This window comes from Misgurnus anguillicaudatus, chromosome 17 (assembly GCF_027580225.2).
Source record: "Misgurnus anguillicaudatus chromosome 17, ASM2758022v2, whole genome shotgun sequence".
NCBI lineage: Eukaryota > Metazoa > Chordata > Actinopteri > Cypriniformes > Cobitidae > Misgurnus > Misgurnus anguillicaudatus.
In genome coordinates this window covers 26,444,972-26,466,172 of record NC_073353.2, presented here as the reverse complement: position 1 = coordinate 26,466,172, position 21,201 = coordinate 26,444,972, and the positions used below count along the sequence as shown (strand labels likewise).

Genomic DNA, 21,201 nt, shown 5'->3' with positions numbered 1-21,201 from the left:
TACGGTGAATAAGCTAAATTCCCAAAATGTGGGCGTGTTCCTTTAACTTCAAATTCAAGGACCTTTCAAGGACTTTTCAGGTCTAATACCCTCAAATTCAAGGACTAATGTCAGGACACATTTCAAGTGAAAGCAAGGTTACATCGTGTTACCTTTTAAGATACATTGTTACAGTTCCGTTTCGAGGGAACTCGCGCTGTGTCACTGTGGTGACACTTTGGGGGCGCCTCTAGGGGTAAGTGCGTCTGAATGTGTATATCATATTCAACCAATAGTGAGGCTTAACGACAAAGACAGGGTGATGCGGGAGCCAGAAAGTATATTAGTATCTGAAATATTGCCAAAGACGGTGTTACAGGGACGCAGGAAGTGTGGCAAGGGAGACGCAGCGTTTCATTCCCTTCTCAGGGAACAACAGTTACATACATAACCAGAGACGTTTTTATGTGTCATATGCAAAAAAAAGCATTTTGGTATGAATCAACATTCGCATACAGAAGATATAAGCATTTAAAGTTAACAGTTTAGCACGTGTTCTTAAAAAGTCTAAAATTTTTATGATGTTATCCTACACTGCACAGGGAATAATATGGATTTTTTTTCCAGAAATCTTATTGCATGAAATAGGCTCAAGCACTTTCAATGACCTGTATCTATGTACAGTATGCATATTTTCAAAAACTTCCCAGCGCCTTGAATTTTTTTCCCAGATTCACAAACTTTCAAGGATTTCAAGGACCCATGGGAACCCTGTAATATTATGACATTAAACAGAAACATGCGGCAGAAATGGAAATGTAACTGTGCGTTCACACCAGACGCGAAAGAGGCGGCAAGCCCGAGTGATTTACATGTTAAGTCAATGCAAAGACGCAAATAGGCATCCTGCGGCACGGAACGTGTGGAAGGCACAATGCGGATGGCGCGTTCCGCACAAATCGAGCGTTGCCGCGGAAAAAGCGCCAGCTGAAAAATCTGAACTGTGGCGGATATTTGCGTTAACCAATCAGGACCTTGCTGTAGTAGTGACGTGATTACAGGAAGAGAGCGGAGTTGCAGAAGCCCCTCCCATGACGCGAATTCTGCCTGAATGTCTCGAATGACTTGAATTTCATGCATGAATGAAGCGAGTAAACTCAATGTTCAAGCGGCCAAGTATGCGCAAATATCGCGTTTTTACGCCTCTACCATGTCTGGTGTGAGAAAGGAAAGAGTAGAAAGGCAAACAGTTTTAGAGATTTTGTCATATCATCCATTTAGGATAGGAGTTAAAGAATTAGTACATTTTCTTAAAAAATTATCCAGATTCTGTACTCACGACCATGTCATCCAGGATGTTGATGTCTTTCTTGGTTCAGTGGAGAGGAGTGTTAGTTTTTTGGGGAAAACATTCCAGGATTTTTCTAATTTTAATAGACTTTAATGGACCCCAACACTTAACAGTTTTATTGCAGTTTAAAATCGCAGTTTCAAAGCACTCTAAACGATCTCAAACGAGGCATAAGGGTCTTATCTAGCGAAATGATTGTCGTTTTTGGCAAGAAAAATAAAAAATATGCACTTTTAAACCACAACTTCTCTTCTTCCTCCGGCTGTGTGACGCACCAACGCGACCTCACGTAATTGCGTAATGATATCGAAAGGTCCCCATGTTACATATATGAAATGCACATTTGCGGACCATTTTAAACAATAAACTGACACAAAGACATTAATTAGTATCATTCGACATACAACAACATCGGAACGGTCCTCTTTCTCCACATTTGTAAACACAGAGGTGTAGCTTCGCATATGTCATCCGTGACCTCTTGACGTGATGATGTATTACGTGAGGTCGCGCTGCCGCGTCACAGGACCAGAGGAAGACGAGAAGTTGTGGTTTAAAAGTGCATATTTTGTATTTTTCTTGCCAAAAATGACAGTTGTTTCGCTAGATAAGACCTTATGTCTCATTTGAGATCGTTTAGAGTCCTTTGAAACTGCAATTTTAAACTGCATTAAAACTGTTAAGTGTTGGGGTCCATTAAAGTCCATTAAAATTAAAACAATTCTGGAATGTTTTCCTCAAAAAAACATAATTTGTTCCTGACTGAACAAAGAAAGACATCAACATTTTGGATAACATGGTGGTGAGTAAATTATCTGGATTTTTTTTTTTTTAAAGAAAATTGACTAATCCTTTAATGTGGCTGCTGAGTGAACTTTATAAAGGATTTTGACGTGGAATAAAATATGAAAAGTAGGGATAAAAGAGAGACAATGGGTGCGTCCCTATGATTGCTAAGCAGATGTAAAGAGGGGCTGTGGAATAGATGGAAGTATAAATCAGGGGAAGAATAGGCAGAGATTATGACTGATGTCATTGTTTTCTAGCTTTGGCCAGCATCAAGATGAAAATTGAGGATAGAAAGGTTGCCCAATGGAAGGGGTCAGTCATGCAGGGTTTTAGAGAAACACAACGTAAAGAACAGGTCAGTGTGTCACACTTTATGTAAGTTTGAACATACCAGTGATTTCAGACTGCAACAAGATAGTGGGTGCATCCGAGATTGCAATATAAAGGAATGCCTGATTCATAATGAGGAGGCTGTCATTATTGATGTTTTATAAAATAAACTGCATAATATATTTTATTGATTTGTGTGAAGAAAACCCAGCTGAAAACAGAAGAACATCCAGGGCATGTAAATGTACAGAGGAGTATGTGAGTGGATTTGAAGATATCTCCGCTGCTAAATTTAGCCTGGTGGTCATACACTTCCACACATGTGGGTCGACAATAGATGAATGGTGTTACCGGAAGGCAGGGTTAAAGAAACAGAGAAAGCCCATGTTTTTACTGAGCATATAAAATAATCCAGATACACCCTAATACACAAAGATGGGTGTAAAAACACACATTCTTAAAAGTGGGTGGTGTATGTGGGGACACTGGGGCATAAAGTCATGATGTGGATCAAGCCGACACACAAACTAAAGGAAAAATGTTTGTCTGTTGTCCTTTAGAAAAAAGCTCTTACATAATTTAATCTGCTTATGCAACATATGCGAGGCACAGCATCCTTTCCAGTTCCTCTGAGAGGTGACCTCCTCTAAACACGTCACGCATGTATAAAAAAACACACAATCTAAAGAATGACAGAGAAGCTCTGTGGGTCAGTCCGAGAAAATATAATAAGTGTTATAGTCTAACACATACCACCCATCACGTACCCAAATGTGCACGTAAACACGCGGTCACGGTTGTCATATTTATACGCAAATATGTGAAATGCTTTTGTTATGTTTCCGAATAAAATACAGATTTGCAAAGATGCAAAGTTACATCCCTTGCAAAAAATGGTAACCATAATTTCTGCCTTTGTGACTATAGGCCGAACAATGAATAGTAAAAATAAATAATGTAATGATGTAAGCTATTTACTGCATCTTAACTATAACCAAAGTCTTTTTAAGGAAGTTGTGTCACTGCACCGCCCATGTTTTCAAAGCAAGACCTGTCAGATACTACGAATGCGAAGTCTCTCCCCACTTTTGCGCTCCCATGTCTAGTCTACACACACATACACACACACACACACACACACACACACAGTAGGCTTATGTTGAGTAAATAAACACACACTTAATCCCATTGTCTAAAATTACCTGTTTTAAGAGATCAGGGGTAATGCTACCAAAACATGAATATTCCTTTTCACGCCTACTAACTGCACATGCTTCAAAATCCTGCATTTCTTTCACACACACATACAGGGCTAAACCAGATCTGAGTATGTGTGTTTATGGGAGTAGGGCTCCAGGACTGATGTGGGAACAGGACAGAGGGGGATGCAGATTTCCCACACTGTGTGCACTAAACTACAGCAACCCGGATGGCTTTAAAACCCGCACGGAGCATGTGGTTCAGTGCATGAGCTCAATGCAAATATATAAACCATGTCGCATACCATGGGTCACAGACAGTGTGCCAGGCCAAATCTGAGCACATGCAACTCAGTATGTGCCTGCAAATCCCTCTTGTGTGTTTTTTTTTTGTGTGTGTTATTTTAGATCAGCAATCTGAATTAATCCAATTCTCATAACCGGCTTCTCCTGAATGATTCCTGTCAATACACCAAACAGCTTGATTGGAGAAGTTTCTTTACACAGACGTATATCTAAAAAATTGTTGGTATATTTGATGGAACAATAACGTAAAGATGCTACTGTAAATATCTGATTATGGCCTTACCACATCATATCATGAAAACTTGTATGGCAACACTTAAAATTAGGCTGCTTTTGTTAACATTAGCAAATGTGTTAGCTGAACAAACTGAGCATTTCTGCATTTATTGTTCATTTATTATGTTCATATTATTCAGTGTTTAGTTATGGTAACAGTTACAACTTTTTATTTAATACATTTGAGTGAATGCTGAAATTAACATAAACTAACAGTAATAAATGCTGTGGACATATTGTAATTGTTAGTTCATTGGTTACTGCATTAACTAATGTTAAAGGCACACTCCACTTTTTTGAAAATATGCTTATTTTTCCAGCTCTCTACATCGTGTACTAAGACCAACGGAACATTACCGTATTTTCCGGACTACAAGTCGCTCCGGAGTATAAGTCGCATCATTCAAAAATGCGTCTTTAAGACAAAATTACATGTATAAGTCACAGTTATACATATACGAGCTATAAACGGTGAAAAATGGATGTTAACAGCATCACGTTTCTGTGGAAGCGCACACTCATACATTATATTCACTGCAGTGGTGGATCTGCTGTTTTTCCTCAGTTTCCTGAATTTGTGAATGTCCTGTAAATAAATTTTTGAAGCTGTGCAGAGGTGTGCGCGTGCTCAACGCGGACGCTGAAAGAAAGAACAGTATACTGAACCTATTTTGTCTGCTGTGTTCCGGGCTTTGACAAACCCTGTTTTCAAAAGGAAAATGTTTACGCGCATTTGGATTTCGTGATTCCGTCCACGTGATTCCATCCGCTTTATCCGCATCGCGAAATCATAAGGCTCTACTAATAAATGAATAACTTGCCTCATCTTACTCCACTCCTTCAAATCTAACTAACACTGTAATTGTGTAAACCAAGAGCGCGTGCCGCATCCGGAAGTGCTTGCGCAACATCACGCACATTGCGTAAACATTATCATCCACTCATCGAACTGTCGCTATCGTTTTATCTGGGAAAGTTATATCGGTAAAATTATCGTTACCGAATTATCGCCCAGCACTAGTCAAAATTAATTCATACTGACTTACAAGGCGCACCTGACTATAAAATGCAGCACCAGCCAAATTATGAAAAAAAAAAAACGCGGCTTATAGTCCGGAAAATACGGTAAAAGTTACGACTTTGGCTAGAATAGTCCCCTTGATTACTTTCAATAGCAGAGAACTACTTTTGGGCAATGCGTTATATCATTGCACCTCCTGCAGCCATGTTACGGCAGCAAAGTCCTTGATTATTATGCCAGAATGAGAGTATAGTTCCTATCGGCCTAGAAAATCGCAACTTTTAAATTTCCGTCAGTCTTAGTACACGTTGTAACTACAGAAGTCGAGCTTTAAATAGGAAAAATATCCAAACTCTTTGTTTTTGAGCGCGATGCTAAATGGTCTAATCAGATTCAATGAATTATGCTAAGCTATGCTAAAAGTGGTACCGCCAAACCCGGAGATCAGATAAATGGATTCCAAAACGGTAAATATCAAATGTTTAACTCTAGGGGAGCTAGGAAATGAGCATATTTTTAAAAAAGTGAGGTGTGCCTTTAACAAACACAACCATATTGTAAAGTGTTACCAAACCACACAAGCAATTTTACTGTAAAAAACTAAATGATTTTTGGTCTTATTATTTACAAGGACAATACATACAGTATAAAGTAGCTATAAAAGTTGAATATACAGTATGATTTTTGCACATAAAAATTAAAAAGCTTCAAATCGACACCCCTGGAATCATGGTGTTATGGATCACATTTATTTTATACATAAAGGTGCTTTGTGTAGATTTAAGCGTCATTGCCCCTCCCTTTCGAAACACAGAGAAGCTACAGTAGCCACTACAGGACAAACACGTCTCAGACAACACATTGACGAAACATGCTCTCTAGAGCAGTTATCTGTTTAGAGCTACTAGAAATACATGTATGGCAGACCCAAAGGATGCTCCAATCACATCCAATAAGTTAAGTCGACAATACCTCCTTAGTCTGAAGAGCTTCTTACTGAGCCAATTTAAAACAACATCCAATTGTGTCTGTTTGTCCTGATGATTATGGCCTCAGCGTGAGGTCATCACCGGACCATATCGACCAGAGATGACTGCAGCTGCGAGGATGTGTGATTGGTTAACAAGCTATTGTCTCTGTAGTGCCAGCCAGATAAGTATCAAAACAAGATAACAAGCACATAAGCCAATGTGTGAAGGCTTAAGTGGATTGAGTTTGTTCTTTCGGGACTATTGTGGATTGATGTTATCTGAAGAGAATAATTGTCAGTCTAATGAATTTTAAAGTGGCCAAATAATAGAAATAAAGTGCTCTCCTGGTGGTTTTGATGTACAGCACCACAGACTATTTTCACAGCAATACCACAGCTTTTGGGCATGTATTCACTTACTCACTGAAACGTTTAATCTGAAAGACATTATTTACTTCAGTCTCTAAAAATATTAGCATAATTGAAAAAGCTTATCGTAAATGATAAAACCATAATAGGTAAGAACAGTTTCTTACCATTCTGTGACATGAAATTTTAACAGTCAATTGACTTTTATTTGACTTTGAGCCCCATGAAATCTCATTGGCCCATAAAAAGAAAGAACACCGCCTTTCGCCAACCTTTTGTGTGTAAGCATATTTCATGGGTGTCCTAAATTCTTCAGCTAACAAACTTCTCCAAACCCATTATGTCTCATCTTTCTGTTAACCCTACACTTGACCTCAGTTCTTTCAACAAATTGCTTCCCTGTGTAGTACTCTTCACTTTCTAAGCCTGGAGAGCGGCTTCATGGTGTTAAACAAATAACTATCTGGCTCTACAAGACTACCAACACAAAATACAACTACACCTTACCACAATTTTGGCCAAGAAGTACCCAATTTGGCAGGAAGGGGTTTGTTCAAACAAGATTTTAAGAAATACAGTTTATTTTTGTAAATATGAGGCATTTGTGAAATTTTATTTGATATATTTCTAAAAACACAATGGTACATTTTTAGAAATGTACACATATACACTTTTGTACCCAAATGGTGCATATTAGTACCTCAAAGCTACACATAGGCCGCTTTTGCACTATCGGGCCTGTGCGAGCCAGGGCTTCAAATGGGCCTCACGAAGCCAATAGCCTCCGACCTCAAGCTGCATGGCCAAAATCAAGACTTGTTTCCATTATCAGGCCAATACCCCGGCAGCGCTTCAGAACTAACATCACACAATTCCGCCCGTTTCAGCATGAGGAGGAAGTCACTTCAATCTGACAGGAAACAGGAATTAGATTGCATCATCATACAACAAACAATGAAAATAACTGAGGTGGCTGTTTGCACAGTGAAAGCCAAGATGAGAAGATAGAGATGTGTGCTTGTAGCAGGCATCTTCCCTTAAACAATAAATACCTGGTAATCCCGATTTCTTAAAGTTTTAAACCTGCAGTTTAATCTGCAGACAAATTTTGCCATAGACTCAGATAAACTCCGCCTTTGACCTTTACCACTCCCCTAGCCCCGAGAAGCCTGCTCTGGCACAAGGTATTTGGCGGGCCAGAAAAGCCGGGCCTTAAGCTCCAACGAAGCACCAGCGAAGCACAATCATGCCCTGGAAGTGACAATGCAAACGCAACAGGCCGTGGCAAGCACTGGCACGCCCACTTAAAGCCCGATAGTGCAAACACGGCTATTTTGGTACCTCAAAGAAACATATCTGTGCCTAAATGGTACATATTACGACCTTCTTAAAGGGTACTGTCCCATTGACGGCTTCTGTATCTTTTTTGACAATTTATACACATGCCTTATACTCACCTAAAGGATTATTAAGAACACCTGTTCAATTTCTCATTAATGCAATGGTGTAATGGTGTGGGGGATGTTTTCTTGTCACACTTTAGGTCCCTATGTGCCAATTGGGCATCGTTTAAATGCCACGACCTACCTGAGCATTGTTTCTGACCATGTCCATCCCTTTATGACCATCATGTACCCATCCTCTGATGGCTACTTCCAGCAAGATAATGCACCATGTCACAAAGCTGGAATAATTTCAAATTAGTTTCTTGAACATGACAGTGAGTTCACTGTACTAAAATGGCCCCCACAGTCACCAGATCTCAACCCAATAGAGCGTCTTTGGAATGTGGTATCCTATCCTATCCTATCCTGTCCTATCAATATGGGACAAAATTTCTAAAAATGCTTTCAGCAACTTGTTGAATCAATGCCACGTAGAATTAAGGCAGTTCTGAAGGAGAAAGGGGGTCAAACGCAGTATTAATATGGTGTTCCTAATAATCCTTTAGGTGAGTGTATATTGCTTACTTGCTATTAAATCTCTCTCCAGATGTATTGCTGCTTGATCTTTGCAAATGCTAAAAAGTGATCTCAGCAACGACTTACGTTGAATGTGCCTTTAGCAGCAACCTAGGAATTTCTGAACACTTTGCTTCTCAACAGATTGATAAAATTCGATTGTGTACTTTGACTCCCATAAATTGAATAAAGGCAGTCAGATTGAAGCTTTCTGTTTTGAGAAAGCTACAGTTATATTTGTGTGCAATATGTATTAGATGGAGTCCATGGGTGGTCTGTCTGCGTGCCGTCTGAGGCTGAAACAATTACAGAGGTAATCCGATAGAAATAGAAGAACCTGGAGAAAGTACAGGAATGCTTTGCTTCCTCCTCTTTCCTGTTCTTGTCAACTTTAAACATAACTCCTGGCAAGGATACGTCTGTTTTATACAGACCATCAGGACACTATCAGTGTAGCTATATAAAGTCAAATGATTGACAGCAAAGTTATTCCCAGAGAAAAAAAATTATACATGGTTTAATAATTTAATTAGGATGTAAAATGAATTTGTCTACATTCAGGCTAAAACAAATCATAATCCTCCGTGATAACCTCCCTCATTTCTCTCTCCTCTTCCAAAATGTAACAATCTTCTCACTTTTTTCCTCTCGTCACCTTCCTCTCTCTATTACGCACATAGACATGCTCGCTCACACTCGCCCTGTCAGTGGCAGGCGCACATGGTGAGGTAATGAGGACCTACAGAGGCTTCTGCAGGAGACACGCTTTAATCAGGGCTGCTGGGTAATGGTTACCATGGCAATGGAGGCCACGGCACATGGGTGCACAGATGCTCCGGTTGGCCTAAATGAAACACAAAGAGCAAATTTATTCCGATCCAAACGGATATCATCTCCTAATGAAAACCCTTCTGGTGAACAGATGACCTGCTGTAGCCTTCGTGGATAAAAATCAATATGCAACTGACGTATTTTCAGGAGGGCATTACTTTGCATCATCTCAAATCCATTTTGCATTCAAAATTTTCCAAACACCTGTTCGTTCAGCGATAATTCTTGGTTGATGGCATGAGTGTATAAGGTGGGTGGTGTATTAACATGTTGCTATATATAGTAGTTAAAATAGTCCCATGATGCCTCTCTTTCTATCCACCTTTTTCTCGACACGGAAGTAAGTAACGTATTTCCTTTCCGGTGCGAGACTTCCGGTTTAATAGCCAGACGGTAAAAAACAGTGTAGTTGGAGCATGCATAAAACATGATTTAAACAGTTAATATTTACTACACCTGCCATGTATGAACCAGTGTGAGGATGAAATTAAGATGTGGCTTGATATATGAAGATATTTTCAATCATTTTGTGTCGTTGATCGGAAGTGACGGATGCGTCTGCAATGCGCAAATATTAAAGCACAGAGACATACCAGTATCTTTACAATTAAAAGACAGTCGAGTGTTTGTACATGGAATTTACCAAGACTTCGTGTTTTTAACGTTTCAGGGGCTGGTTTAAAATGTCACAACTGTCCCTCTGGTGTGAAGTTTTTTTAAACGGCAATTTTTAATGGACTTGTTTATGGCAACACGTCGAGCTCAACACGGTCCGACACAGTCAGCAGTATCTTTCTCATTCAACACATTGTAAGTTATTTGAACAAACCATAATAAACATATTAAACTACTCCATGTATTGAGTATTGTTTTCGTTTTATGAAAATATGATTACTTCACTTCCTAGCACTTAGTGGAGACATAACAAAAGTATGAGCAAAAACATTACGAACTATTATAAACATTAACTAAGCAGATTATGTCGAATATATATTCCGTACTGTAAACACATTTTTGTAATAATATATAGTAGCAGAATAAATAAATCCGCTAAATCAGCATATTTTTATCAGCGTAATATTAGTTGCTTTTAAATAATTATTGTATTTATTGTTTACTGGCAGTTTCTATGAAAGGTTTTACTGGATAGATTTGTGAATACAGTACAGATCATAAGTGCATGTGCGCCACATACATATTCAGTTCTTATGGTTAAAACAAATGTTTTGTAGAGATTTGTTGCGTTTGTATTAGCTATTGCAACCCATAACTGCACAAATTATGTCGTTCTTCCTGGATTTCATAATAAACATTAAACAGCCAGTCAAAACGGCACACTTGTCTCCTTCGCAATAGACTACCATTAGCTTTAGTGGCTCACTGGAAGTAATAAACAGGAAAGCTCAAAAATGGTGGCGCATTTACGTCAAGAAATAGGTGGCTAAGTCAAGGTTCCCCAAATCTTACCCTGGAGGGCCGGAGCATTGCAGAGTTTAGCTCGAACCCTGATCAAACACACCTGAGCAAGCTTATCAAGGTCTTCATGATCACTAGAAAATCACAGGTGGGTAAGTTTGATTAGGGTTGGACCTAAACTCTGTAGTCCTCCGGCCTTCCAGGGTAAGATTTTGGGAACCCTGCTATAAGTCATCAAGCAGGCAATCGTGACCTGCTGCCCAAGTGTGAAGGTCAGCTGAGTGTCTGACTTACAGAAAAATTAAGTTCTCTGTCAGGGTGTGAAACAGGTGAGCAAGGGCTGCAAGACATCAGCACTTTGTCCCGGACAGGATAATTGGAAAAAGTCGTGTTCCAATTCCCAAAACTGTCTCTAGTGTTTTAATTTAAAGCCGACTTTAAAGGTAGCACCCAAATTGAAATTTAAGACTTGATATGAAATGTTTTGCACAGACAGCAATTCTATTTATGTTCACATCACAAGCATACAAGTACAAGAGAATAATATTCGGTTTTCTTCATGTTATAAAGATTTTGCAACCAGACATTTGGGACTGTAAATGGAACTTGGAAAAAGTCAAAATTGCTTTGGGGCAGAGTGACACAATGAGTGATTGGTGCTGTTGGAGAACCACTAACATCTGAAATGGAAAAGATGATGATCTAAAAGACATTTGAAAAGAATAGATTTCTGATGTGATGCCTGGACGATTTTCAGTATCAAACCCGTTCCCCAGTTCACGGATCACGTAACGGAGCGGTTATGAATCTGCACTGACAACTGAAAGGTTTACAAGTGACACGCTGGTTGATCCATTAACTGTAGAATCATGGATATCTCACTCTCACCATGTGCCCTTGGGATAGAAACTCAAGGGAAGGTTGAAGCTCCGGGAAGATTGACCTTGGAATAAGCGAACTGTAAGTAACACCCTGTTAAATCGTCTTCTAGGAGACAAGTAAACAAGTGCCAATTTAAATATGACACAGAGCATCCCTTTAAAAGGAAAGACCTTTCCAAAAAGCCAGAATCACACAGACGATAAACAACAGATGACACACAACTACGGTAACATCATGACATTTACAGTACGTGCTGATGGGGCACGGCCTTAATTAGACCACTTACATGCTCGTCACATTCACACAATGCTGTAAAATAAAATTAAACAAATGTGCTTTTGCACTTGGTAATATTTGTATTGTCAGGCTCCAATGGTAACTAAACTTTATTTCAGTCTAAACAATGGGGAAGGCAAGTACAGCCACTTCTCCAGTCTCCACATGCACACATATATACACATGCACACATATATAAATCAGAACTGATTACATATTGGACATGCAAAAACAACCTGCACATATGTAACTTCAGCTGTGTGTATGAGATGTTGGACAAAGGCGATGGTTCACATACAACCTCGAAGGATGACCTATTCTGGGTCAATATAATGCTCCAGGCACAATTTACTGTGGTAGATGGGGCACTTACTCTAGACACAGGATGACTGGGTAATCTGGAGAGGGCAAAAATGGAGAAATGGAACATAAAGAGAGACTAGACAAACAATGTTTTGGATATCAACAGGACGTTATGCTTATAGGGTTACCGCTCTGTGATTTAAAGAGCCAGTAAGATGCCAATTTTAAGCGTCCTATCACTGTTTATAAGTCCCGGACAACAGGTTTAAATGCATGCAAGGTCAAAAAACACTGTCATTTTCTCAAAATATAAAATTTAAAATTACCCCATTTCTCAGAGATCCCCAAACGATTTGTGTGAAGTCGTCTAACGACTCAGTCTGCCTAAACCCCACCTTTCAGTAGCCTGCTCTGCTCTGATTGGTCAACTGACACAGATCAGTGGCACAGTACAACAATAGTGCAACATGTATTGACCTAGTGCTAACATGATTTACCGAGAAGACATTATCGACATCAATACACATCATTCATCGTTAATCCAAGCAATAAAAACGACGACAGGAACTAAAATTTGACACTCATTTAAGCATTTATGTAAGCTAACCGGGTCATAGCAAAACCGTAAGTCCAGCATGCGTTAGCCGCTTGCTAACGTGACTCTCTGACAGAATATTAACAGTTTAAACAACAACATCATTCATCATTATTCCAAGCAATAAAAACGACGACAGAAACAAACATTGTTCACTCATTTAAGCAAGTATGTAAGCTAACTGAATTATGTAAGCTAACCGAAGCTAACGTGACTCTCTGACAATATATTAAGAGTTTAAAAAACAACATCAATACACATCATTCATCATTAGTCCAGGTTATAAAAATGACGACAGATGTTAACCATTTCAAACTCATTTAAGCAAGTATGTAGCTATAATCATACTTACAGTTTGTGGTTAGGAGACGCATGTTGTTCCAAATAAAGTGGGTACTGAACCATCTTTCATTGCCAAACGTCTAATAAATCCCTCCGTGAAAAAGTAATTTTAACCACAGATTCTTTATATATCTTCATCCTTTGGTAGTGAAAACAACACAAACTGAAAACACAGCGTGATATGATGTTTACACACTAACTAGCAGTGGGCAGGTCATAGTTTTCGTTTCTCCTCTAGGCAAGGCTGTAGGTGGAGATTATTATGCAAAGTGTTGGTATTACGTGGATAAAGACGGGCAGGAGATTCAATCCATATGAAGACTCGTTTCAACGAAAGTCGACTCCCTACTTTAGAAGCCAAAACTTTATTAATCGTGCACTTTTTGGTTCAACTACTTTGCACATTGTTTACATTGATGGACAGCTAGATGTCACACTGCAATACAGGTCATTTTTTATTTTGGATCTGTGTGGCTCTTTAATGTCCATAAGAAAATTTAAAAAGTAAATCCTTGATATTTAGGATATGAAGTTTAAGTGTGTTATTTTTGTGACTAAACTCATGCGACGGGTTAAATCTTATCAGTCTGGTCAGGACTGAGTCAACCATGGCTTACTTTAATCTCTGCTTATAAAGCTGGGAAAGCATTTTCTTGGAAAGCATTATATTATTAAAAAAAAATATTCACACCTCTAAGATATGGTGGTTTCATATTAAATCATGTAACCAGAGGAAAAAAATAAATGAAAAGGATTGAGATTTTTCAAATAATGCTAAGTGAAGGGCCAGCAGGAGAGAGAGTGAGTGAAAAAATTATGAAATGAAATGAGAACGGAAGGATGAAAGTAAGTGAGAAAGAGAGTGAGAAAGTGAGAGAAATAAGAGGGAGGAGACTGACAGACAGGTGGGAGACAGCTCGATGAAAAAAGAAAACCGAAAGAGACGAGGAAGGATACATCGAAGAGGACAAACAGGCAAGTGTAAATGGCAGATGGGGACGTGGTGACAAGAGAACGTGTGATGGAAAAAGATGATTGACAGGAGAGCACAGACTCATTTGAGGACTAAAAACACACATTCACTGTAGAGTACCTAAAAATTAAAATACCATCATCATCATTTACTTCAATATTGTCCAAACCTGTAAGACTTTCTTAAGCCCTAACAACAAAGATGGTTTTGTGTGTCTGTTTTCTTTTTAAACATCCTGACTGCTCTATTTCATATAATGAAAGTGAATGGGGAATGGGGCTGTCAACCAAACCAAAATTATCATAGATGTGGTCCATATATGCCTTGTGTGCTATATTCAAAGTCTTGTGGTCAGATTCAAGATCAAATTTGTTAAACACATCAATGACTTCTGTTATGCTTTTTTGCCTTTTAAATAGAAGTATGAGGTGCATATGAAACAGAATCTGGAAGAAAGACAAAACACGTGGACAAGGGAGATTGAGGGTAGACGGAGGGACTGAGAAAGGAGGGAGACCACGAGTGTGGAGACACATTAAATGAGATAGTGACAGGCAAAGATAAAGATGGAGAGGAGCGATTAGAGAGCTGGCTGACACAGAGAAATACTTCATAAATCAGCCTGCACTGTGACTAAGTGTGACTGAAATGTTTATGATGTGCCGCCATCATGGGAGACCTACAGAGAAAGGGAGAAAAATAATGCCATCTATGGCAGAACAAAAAGACGCCACATGGCTATTAGAAATGTGTTATTTAAAGATCACAAAACACACACTGTTTCTCGTGTTAATCTTGAGTACCTATAGAGTACCTATTTAGTATTACATCCTTTATACACTCACCTAAAGGATTATTAGGAACACCATACTAATACTGTGTTTGACCCTCTTTTGCCTTCAGAACTGCCTTAATTCTACGTGGCATCGATTCAACAAGGTGCTGAAAGCATTCTTTAGAAATGTTGGCCCATATTGATAGGATAGCATCTTGCAGTTGATGGAGATTTGTTGGATGCACATCCAGGGCACGAAGCTCCCGTTCCACCACATCCCAAAGATGCTCTACTGGGTTGAGATCTGGTGACTGTGGGGGCCATTTTAGTACAGTGAACTCATTGTCATGTTCAAGAAACCAATTTGAAATTTTTCGAGTTTTGTGACATGGTGCATTATGCTGGAAGAAGCCATAAGAGGATGGATACATGGTGGTCATTAAGGGATGGACATAGTCAGAAACAATGCTCAGGTAGGCCGTGGCATTTAAACGATGCACAATTGACACTAACGGGTCTAAAGAAAACATCCCCCACACCATTATACCACCACCACCAGCCTGCACAGTGGTAACAAGGCATGATGGATCCATGTTCTCATTCTGTTTACGCCAAATTCTGACTCTACCATCTGAATGTCTCAACAGAAATCTCATCAGACCAGGCAACACTTTTCAACAGTCTTCAACTTTCCAATTTTGGTGAGTTCGTGCAAATTGTAGCCTATTTGTAGTGGTGATGAGTGGTACCCGGTGGGGTCTTCTGCTGTTGTAGCCCATCCGCCTCAAGGTTGTGTGTGTGTTGTGGCTTCACAAATGGTTTGCTGCATACCTCGGTTGTAACGAGTGGTTATTTCAGTCAAAGTTGCTCTCCTATCAGTTTGAATCAGTCGGCCCATTCTCCTCTGACCTCTAGCATCAACAAGGCATTTTTGCTCACAGGACTGCCGCAAACTGGATGTTTTTCCCTTTTCACACCATTCTTTATAAACCCTAGAAATGGTTGTGCATGAAAATCCCAGTAAGTGAGCAGATTGTGAAATACTCAAACTGGCCCGTCTAGCACCAACAACCATGCCACGCTCAAAATTGCTTAAATCACCTTTCTTTCCCATTCTGACATTCAGTTTGGAGTTCAGGAGATTGTCTTGACCAGGACCACACCCCTAAATGCATTGAAGCAACTGTCATGTAATTGGTTGATTAGATAATTGCATTAATGAGAAATTGAACAGGTGTTCCTAATAATCCTTTAGGTGAGTGTATATACAAAGAGTTTTTAGTTTCATTTATAAAAGACAAATCAGCTGTACCGATTCTTTCTGTATACGCCCAAGCTCCTCGAGGTGTTAGTGAGACCAGCAGGGGGTGCTGATCCTGTGGGCTGTGTGGTTACTAACACCCCAGTAGTGATGGGGACACTATACTGTCAAAAAGCACGGTCCTTTGGATAAGACGTTAAACCGAGGTCCTGACTCTCTGTGGTCGTTAAAAATTACAGGTTGTCATTTGAAAAAGAGTAGGGGTGTGCCCCGGCATTCTGGTCAAACTTGCCCATTTGCCTACTTATCATCCCCTCATTCCCCTTTCATATGTAAAGCGCTTTGAGTGCTGCAGAAAAGCACTATGTAAATGTAACAAATTATTATTATTATTATTATTATTAAAGTGCCCATATAAGGACTTCCACTGTACTTCCTGCACCGAAATTGCCCATTAAAGAAATAAGGCAAGATTGTTACGTAAGAAGTCTTGTGACACTTTGCCTATATTAAGCATGAGGAATCCAACTTTTAAACAGTGTTAAACAGTGTCAGAATGCATGAAATAACTTTAACCCCCCCCCCCCCCCTCTTTAAAATATAGTGAATACAGAGCATTTTAAAACGATAAGGCCCAATAAGGGGTTGAAAACAATGCTTGAATAAAAACAATGCTCTCATACAACTGGCCGTGTCAAATCGGACGCATCAATAAGCACTTCTTTGATTGGCAAGCGTGCCAACGCAACATGCAAATTTCCAAGTTGAAGAAGACCCGATTAAGAAATTTGCTAAAACGTTAAAAACTTTTTAATATGTAATTATTTAAGATATCCATATGTAGGCACAATTTATATCTGTCTATACAATTTGTTTTAGTGCAATTCTTATTCTTGCTCTGTGCTACTACAAGACAGCGAGCCAAATAAATGCAGTTTTAATTATACCAAGCATGCCAAGTCAAATGATAGGCTGCGCCCCATGCACTTTGTAATTACTCAATACGGATACAGGTGAAACATATGGCTGATTACAGTTAGATTCATGTCTGAACCTGAAACTCCACACCAGATCCATCACGAAGAGCCGCAGTGCCAGTCATTGTTACCACCTGCCCTCTTGTTTACCCCGAGCTCTGCAGGCAATTCTACCCCTGCGTGGAGGCTCACAGCAAGCAATTGACTGACAGGTGGGGTAACCATAGATACGAGCGGGTACTCTTTCAAAGACAGCGTAGAAGATAACAGACATACTGGGTAACCATAGAAACACAGATATGTGAGTAGGGGGTCTATGCAAATAACTTGAAATTAGGGATTCAAATTAGGTGCCTAGTTAGTAGTTATTATTAAGGCAAATATGGCCATTACTGTCGCTCATCCTTAAGCTAAGAGATTTGATCAAGGAGATGCTATAGGGGAAGCTATCAATTGAAGTCTTTAATCTGATTTGAGATTACTGAGGTAAACCAGGTCTTGTATATTTGCAGGTCAGCTGATCCAAAGCCACTTCTATCCACATCTACGCCTTTCATTTGCAGTTGCTTAACTTTAAAATTAAACAAATGAACAACTATCTTTCCATTTGTAAACAGCAAACTTTCTTTCCATCTGTGGTTTCCAGCACTGTTGATGGTTATAAACATAAACAAAACTACAATGCAAATCTATGAACCTGATGCTGCTGTCATGCCCAAAAGTTAAGCCACTACTATTTACTCCTAGTCTTGCATAGCTTTAGGTTATCTTAGTTAGCTCTAAGCAGTTGTAAAGAGAACCGAGCTGCCATAATCAGGATTTAAATATTATTTGTTTTCATCTCCATTACTACTCTTAACATGTCTGTTTTTAGCGTTTGCTTGTATTAAACATACACACGCATGGGCAGAAATACAAAAGGCTGTATGTTTTGGCAAAACAAAGCTAATATTCACATATATATTCACTCAGCTGTAGAGACCAAAACAGGATTAACAGAAATCTGCTGAACACAGTCAGTTCCGGGTTCATAAAAATATAAGAAAAACATTTTTAATGAGAGCCACTAGCAGGAGAGTGAACCACAACGTACGGGTACGTGTGTAATGTATGTAGATCGGTCAAGTATCACAGTTTGCCTGGGGCACACGGCACTCGGCAGGGCACGCAAGGGTGGCAGGGATCCCCACAGTGCCAACACTGATGGCAAGGGGTAAAGAAATTAAATGCTATTAGTAAACCCACAACACTAGTGAGATTTCTCTTCAGAGATCTTATTATACAACAAAAACACGAATTAAGTTTCATTAGCTCCTGATTTTGTTGAATTGTAGGCCCAGGGCTGTTTTTAATTTGCTGCATGTCTACTGTGCCATTTGATAGGACGGGGATGTTCTGTGTGTGCATGTTTGTATATACATGTAGGTCAAAACACAATACTAGTGTAGGTCTGTTGGTAACATGAACGACTATTCAGTATCACAGACACAACAGCAGTACTATCTGCAAGGTAAACTTTTTTATTTTTGATGTCTTATTATTACTTCAAATTTACAACATAATTGTCAGATGAGAAAAGAATTACAGATTGATTTGTGGTGTGTTGGCAACATGGAGAAATAATGCCTAAATTTGGTGCTTTTTCCAAATGGGCAAACAGTTGTTTTCAGTGCGGTGGCACAATTGTCATCTTAAATGGTGATATCTCATTTTTTTCTACTAATCTAATATGAGCTCAGTTTTGTTTGTGCATCTATTTAAATTTAATAAATATTTCAGACATGTGATTTTGAGCCAGTATTGTGTCTTGACCCATATATGTTTTGGCATTTGTTAAAGTGGGGATGAGTGTCAACTATAGTAAATATACAAAGAAAAGTGAAACAGCATGTTAAACTACAACATCACGGCCTTTCCTACTTATAATTGTTAACTTATTTTCATCTTATTTTGATGTCTTTATACTTTACCATGGGGGTTCAGTGGCCTACTGCAAATCTTGGTTACTTTGCAGCATTAGCAAATTAAAAAAGTCCCAAAAATGCTCCTGAATTTAACAATTGTTGTCCCTTAAGTGTCACATTCTTTCTGATCCCATTTTTTAAATCCTAGTTAGTGTGTAATGTTGCTATAATAGCATAAATAATACCTGTAAAATGATAAAGCTCAAAGGTTACTGCGAGGCGATATATTTTCTTTAACAGAATTCCTCTTTCAAAGCCTACAGCGACGGACAGTTTGGACTACAGCCCTCTACTTCCTGCTTTAATGACGTCAGTAGGACAGTTTTTTGACTAAACTCCGCCCACAGGAATATGTCAGTCGCCAGCTAAGCTACCGGCAAGCTAAGCTGCTATTGAATCACAACACATAAACAAGCTGCACAATCAAAACTTGATATGTATTTCTGAAGGAGGGACTTCATAGAACAAGGAAGACATTAGACCGTTTTTAGGACATTGAAAACAGCAGTATACAGATAAGTAAATTGTGTGAAAAAATACCAAGTTTTCTTACGACATTCACTCGCAGAGCTAGTGCTTTCCTTTGAAAATGACAACAAAACAAAACAATATCAACAATCATGAGCAAAATCAGAGTAGCACCACTTAGAACAGGTAGAAAGAAAGAGAGGTAGATGGATATTTGAGACAAAAGGTAAAACATTCCCACTTTAGTAATCAATAATATACAACCCATTTGTTTGTTATTTAAAGAAAAATCTGTATTTTTAGCATCCTTCGTTGGCAAAAACAATACTGCGTATGTCCTTTCGTCTTTATCATTTGTTCTGACTTTTATCTTTCTCTAGTTAATTTGTTAAATCTCTTTCTGTCTGTCTCCCTGTAAACTGGCAGTCTAATGCACATTGTACACAGAATTTAAAGCAGTCTCTCAAGCTCTAATCTGATTGGCTAGCATTAAATTTCTAGGGGTAATAAAAACGTATTTTCTTAATCAGTCAATCTAGACACAAAGTCATGATTTGAAGGTACCAGGTTCATCCAAGAAGCACATCTGATATCAAAATAATTACTTTTTGTTTGTTGTTTGTTTTTAGCTGGAAGCATTTAAAAAAGCTAATCATTTAAAATTCATGAGCAAAACAGCATGATGTCTGTCAAATTGCCTGTACTTACTTCTGGATGAGCCAAAATTTAGAGCAGATGTAGTATTTGCACTTCTTACTATTACTCAGTGTCTGTACAATTGTTCAATTGTATTATTTAAATTCATTAAAGGAATATTCAATTTTCTTAAAAGAAAAATCCAGATAATTTACTCACCACCATGTCATCCAAAATGTTGACGTCTTTCTTTGCTCAGTCGAGAAGAAATTATGTTTTTTGAGGAAAACATTGCAGGATTTTTCTTATTTTAATGGACTTTAATAGACACCAACAATTAACACTTAACTCAACACTTAACAGTTTTTTTCAACGGAGTTTCAAAGGACTATAAACAATCCCAAACGAGGCATAAGGGTTTTATCTAGGAAACGATTGTCATTTTTGACAAGAAAAATAGCAAATATACACATTTAAAGCACAACTTCTGGTCTAGATCCGGTCGTGATGCGCCAGCGTGACCCCACGCAATACGTCAAGAGGTCACAGAAGACGAACGCGAAACTCCGCCCCAGTGTTTGCAAGTGGTTGAAAGAGGACCGTTCCGACGTTGTTGGTTGTCGAATGATATTAATTAATGTCTTTGTGTCAGTTTATTGTTTATAATGGTCCGCAAATGTGTGTTTTATATATGTAACATGTGACCTCCCTACGTCACTACGTATTTACGTTAGGTCGCGCTGGACCGGATCTAGACAAGAAGTTGTGCTGTAAAAGTGTATATTTGTTATTTTTCTTGTCAAAAATGACAATCGTTTCGCTAGATAAGACCCGTATGCCTCGTTTGGGATTGTTTATAGTCCTTTGAAACTCCGTTGAAAAAAACTGTTACGTGTTGAATTAAGTGTTAATTGTTGGTGTCTATTAAAGTCCATTAAAATGAGAAAAATC

The 21,201-nt window shown here is 38.8% G+C and overlaps 1 protein-coding gene across 1 annotated transcript in view; it reads right to left on the bottom strand.

Annotated features, from left to right (window-relative positions):
• Nucleotides 1–21,201, bottom strand: part of plcl1 (phospholipase C like 1) — a 79,977-nt gene that overhangs the window by 42,706 nt on the left and 16,070 nt on the right. The gene's annotated exons all lie outside the window — the stretch shown is intronic.